The 5,299-nt window shown below is 33.1% G+C and overlaps 1 long non-coding RNA gene across 2 annotated transcripts in view; it reads right to left on the bottom strand.

Annotated features, from left to right (window-relative positions):
• The window catches only part of LOC103749455, a 19,838-nt gene extending 14,956 nt beyond the window's left edge, over nt 1–4,882 (bottom strand). The window contains exons 1-3 of one of the 2 annotated variants that reach the window (XR_003846960.1): nt 4,864–4,882; nt 3,148–3,213; nt 2,492–2,574 (exon numbers count right to left, since the gene is read on the bottom strand). This is a non-coding gene — a long non-coding RNA (uncharacterized LOC103749455). Of the gene's footprint in view, nt 1–2,491; nt 2,575–3,147; nt 3,214–3,725; nt 3,745–4,863 lie in introns of those variants that run through there. The other variant, XR_607942.3, reaches the window with a different exon arrangement.
• Between the last annotated feature and the right edge of the window lie 417 nt (nt 4,883–5,299).

The following is a 5,299-nucleotide window of genomic DNA, read 5'->3' as shown; positions in this document are numbered from 1 at the left end:
TTGGTCTTTTTGAGATAGGGTCTCCCTGTAGCCCCAGCTGTCCTGGAACTCACTATGTAGACCAGGCTGGCCTTGAACCCAGAGATCCACCTGCATCTGCCTCCTGAGTGCTGGGACTAAAGGTGTGCGCCACCATGCCCTGGCACAAATCTTGTTTATAATCGTGGACAACTGCAAACAATGAGAATACATTCAACTTTAGACAATATAAATATGCTGAATAAATTAGAAAAAAATTAAATGTTTCTACATTCCCACCCTGAAGTTCACACTTAATTACTTTTCCAACATCCATATTTACATTATTAATATTTTGGAACACATAGAAATTAAGAAAGCAATCATTCTGGGTCTTACTCCAATATTTTCACAACAGAAGTAAAACATGATATGCAATGAAAAAACAACAACAACAAAAAAATAAAGTTTGTCTAAAGAGATCTAGATACTCAAGATTAATTTTAATCATATAATTTAAGAGCTAAGAAAGATGAAACTGTGAAGTCCAAGGGAGTAATAAAATTAGTCTATAGAACAAAATGTCAAGGGAGTCTTTTTAAACTAGTAGCTGAGCCTCCTGATCACTGAATCACAGTTAATATTTCCTACTCTAGCATATATCGCTGATTCAACAATAAATGTCAGAGGAGAAAACATAAATTGGTTATCCACAGCCCAAATGTTACAGTCAAGATACTGTGATCAGAAAACTAAACTTTAAATTTAAAATTGCCTACTTCATATACTCCAGATTGTAAATATTGTATCATAGTCCACAGAAGCTTATAATTGGCTTTAACAGCTTCTTTTCTTTATTTGGAATGTCAAATAATTCTTTAAAATTATCAAAACATTAAATATAATCCAATGTAATTGCAACTTGATGAGTTTTTTTAATTCAAGAATTAGTCCAAACTAAGATAAAATCAAATACATAAGTATTTATCCCATTGATAAATGTATCAATGTAGGTCATATAAGTTCCTCTACATAAGGGGTATCTAACTTGACAATTGACCCTCATATGCCAATCTTTCAAGAGGAAGACTGGCTCGAGCAATACACTGAATATAAACATCATAAAGATTCAAATACATACACTTCATAAAATATAATTTATTCTAACCCTTCATCTTGTTGGTTATAAACTGCCTCCACCAGACTACGATTTAATTTAGCAGTTACTACATCAAGTTTTTAAAAGTACAAATGTCAAAAAAAGATTAAAACTTCATTTAGAATTTCTGACCTTCAACCGTTCACCTTTTCTTTAATCAATTAAATTACACCTTCAGTAGATTATTATAAACATACTGCCTATTTATACTTATACTTCTGATAGCTTCACAAAAAAGACCTCATTCTTAATTTTCCTAGTAATGCTCAACAAATGCCAGGTAAACATTCCAGCAGCTACAAAAAGGAAATTAATCTTGGCATTTATGTTATAGGAGTTTAAGATGAAAGATATTAGAGTTTTTGGTATATTCTCTTTCTAAAACACAGATTTTCAAAAAATCCCTTTTTCTTTTATACACAATACAAACTTGAATAAGCTGTATAAGAACTCATAAGCTAACACAAAGGCAATAAAATTAGTCTATTTCCCTTACTATTTATTTGAATCACCAAACAAGGTAATGCCAACCAATAAGATTGTACTTTTATTTTCCACAAATTTCTAAGACCAAAGTAAATTTGTTCTTAGTCAACTGGTGATCTTTTATTTTCCAAGGTATCGCTTATTTCATATTTGTCAAACAAATCATTTAAAATGAGACATTAATTTCTAGATTCAAACTTTTAATGAGAAGTATTTATTTCATTACATATACACATTTTCTTCATTCACCTATAGTTTTTAGATGTCAATGTATTCAGTCTTTGGTATACAGAGATAATATCTAAAACCTATTGTGCCTGAAATGATCTTTTAGATTTTAAAACACTTACTTAGATATAGAAGTCTCTAGAGCAGAGTGAACTTACTCTGCTGAAAAACAACCCATTCTGTACTTGTTTAAAAATAAAACTACTAAAAATGAGTATTTTGATCATTTAATTACAAATTAAAGATCAAAGTGCATATTTAACTTTTGAAATACAATTCTTTAAAGAATCAAAGGACCAAAAATTGTAAATTTAGGACATTCCTATGTGATCTGTATGAAAGACAAAAAGACAGACTAAACAATGTATCTTTCAGACTCTAAACACAGCTCAGATTTAATCATCATATGAGGGCACCATTTTCTTGAGAAGTACTAAATCTTACTATTGGACATTAATTACACACATCAATATAAATTAAATGCATCAGCTGTTTTAACAGTGAATACTTTAAAAGTGGTTTAAGATAAAGAAATTTGAGGACTTTTTTTTTCTCTTTTTTTAACAGAAAACAGTCTAACAGTTTATGTTTCATTGACAAACTTTAAGGATATTTTCTACTCAGATTCAGGGAGGATGACGATTAAAAACATTTACTTACTTGCCATATAAAATAGACTTTCCCAAAGGATTTCCTTTATGCTCAAATATAAGACCATTGTCTCAATCTTCAAAATGGCCCACCTTTTAGAGAAACAAACAATATTCTAAACAACTTACTCATGAAGCAATCAATAATAAATATTTTTTTAAACTTTTTTATTATATAGAACAAGAACTACTATTTATGCTCAAAACTACCTTTTTAAATAAATATTCTTCTCTAAAATCTATTAGTCTAAAAGGCAAACAAGTTCAAATTTCCCATTACCTTTCTTTGAATACTTAGACTAAAATCATTTGCTTGATAAAGATGAAAAGAAATAACATGTTTTTTGATCCATGGTTGTCACCAAAATATAATAAATCTTGGTACCAAAATAAAACAAAGCCTTTTTAAAAATTCATTTTTTAAGCTACTCAAAGGTACATTATGTTACAATGGTTACATACATTATTCTTTTAATCTTATCCAGTGAAAAGGTTTATGTTTTTTTAAAAAAATTATTTCAGATACATACGCTTATTCATAATCACTTTTTAAAAGCATAAATACATATTAATTGGATGCTGGAAATATAAATCATCAAAAAAGCAAAATATAAGCCTAATAAATTAATTTTTATGCCAAATCAATAAAGATTTACCAAATCTTACCTGTAATAAAAGCTGTATTTATTCAGAACCATCAGCAACCATATTAATTTTAATCTTGTAAGTCACCTTTAGAAAGAAAAAACAAAAAGGAAAATGGTATTAGTGTTTTGATTTCTAAACATCTGTTGGCCAAAGATTGAGTGTGATGAAATGAGAAAATATTTCAAAGACAAGATCCATGTTCACATTTAACAGATGGCTCGAACACAACCTGGACATTTACGGTTGCAATTATTTCTTGTCCTTAATGTCTCTCAGTCTTTGTTTTCCTTATTTTTTATTTTACTGACAAATACTAGGGAATAAGACATTGGAATTAGAAATACAGAAAATTCAAATGACTATGACCTTGTTTTCATTTTCCCTTTTGACATCAGGTAATAAACAAAAAGAAAGGAAAAGTTGACAATGTTTAAAGACTTCAAACATCTTATAATTTCTTTCCTTTACCATCTACAAATACCTCTTATTTATGAGCATTTTAAAAAAAAAAAAATCAACTCCTCCAGGAGAAATTAGTGAACTTAAAATGGCCACTGGTTACTTTAAATTTTAAACTGCAAGCTATCTGATCTCACCAAGTGGGATATTAGCTTTGTCTTTTAAGCAGCTCAAAAACTTCTGGTATCTATGACCTTCATTCAATTTCAAACCAGGGTCTAGAATATTGTCTTTCTCCTCCCCCAATTACAATGTAAAAAGATCTTAAGATATTTAAATGCTAGCAATTATTTTTACTCTTTACTATTCAAAAAGGATGCTCCCAATCTTTTAAAAATCACTTTCAGAGTTCAAACATTTCAATAGCATTTTTATTTGAAAAAATAAAATTAGTACTTAGATTCTGTGAAATCAAGGTATGCGCAACTGATACAGCATATACTACTCTATAAAAGGTATCCCTTTTTTTCTGGAAATACCCTATGAAATATGGTCAAATAAACCAGGATCTCCGATTTTTAGATGCACTACGTAAGTCTCTCCAACACTATCTTTACGCAGTTCTCTGCACCTTCACACCACAAGGGCTGTGCAGAAGACAAATATATTCAAAAATACACAAAGGTCTGTGCAGTCCTGGTTTGTTTTTCAAACCATTCAACTTGTATTACTTCTCAAATATCTCTAAAGAGTGTGCGGAAAACTGCAATTTTTAAAAAAAAATCTCTATTTTTTTCAATACTGTTCCGTTTTTAAGCACATCTCGATTTTTATACATGCAACAAATATGGCCCCTCTTCATCGCCCATCACGGAGAGTAGCCTTACTTCAGTATTTACACTACGAGAAAGTAACTTCACCAAGAGATATGCTATTACAATATTCCTTTGTAAAAGTTTTTCGATCACGGTTTGTGATAGTGGACAGTCTTTTAGTAAATAAATAACAAAATGAACTTCAACTTTTTGAGATTTGAAAACTGACCCAAGTACGTTTTAACACTCGGGTGTGAGAAGTTACAGATAACGGCTCTTTCCAACCGATTTTAAAAAGTATCTAACAGCATCTTTATGTTCAAATATCAGGATGTCAAATGATCTTGGCTTAATTACTTGGTAAAAATAGGCTGTATACACCAAACGTCATCTTAGCACCGTAATTATCAAAGCTATTTCCATTAACCTGCCCTGTCGCCGTCGTCATTTTTGAAATACCAGAAGCACTCCTGCAACTTGCCATTTTCTAAAAGGCAACCTCCACGTCACGGACATTTACCGAGCAAGATGCCTTCGCATCTACGAACAGAACAGCCGTCCTCCAAAGCAGCTTCCAAAGAGTTAAAAGCCAACACCCAACGGGGCGAGGAAAAAAGAACAAGTTTTATTTTGGCTTAAAGCAAGTGAGGGCTTCCATTGTTCTTTTAAATCCTACCCCGGAGCCGAATTCCCACCTTGGCGGAAAAAGGCTTTATAAAAGCCCCCGGGTCGGAGCACCTGAAAGGGCCAGTTCGTCACCCCAACTATCGGAGCAGCGCGGCAGGCCAGGACCGGTCTACCGGGGCGCGGCCGCCGCCCTGTCCCCGCGGGCTCCGGCCGGGTGTACATCGGCGGCCCGACCGGGCGCCCCGGCGACGGCAGCGCCCCCGGGGGCTGCGAGAGCAGCCTGGGCCGCAGCCCGCCTCCCCTCCCGCCCGCGCTCAAGGACATCGCGC

The sequence above is a fragment of the Nannospalax galili genome, unplaced genomic scaffold (assembly GCF_000622305.1).
Source record: "Nannospalax galili isolate Female #2095 unplaced genomic scaffold, S.galili_v1.0 scaffold63, whole genome shotgun sequence".
NCBI lineage: Eukaryota > Metazoa > Chordata > Mammalia > Rodentia > Spalacidae > Nannospalax > Nannospalax galili.
Note: the sequence above shows the minus strand (reverse complement) of the source record. Positions and strands in the feature narration are given on the sequence as shown.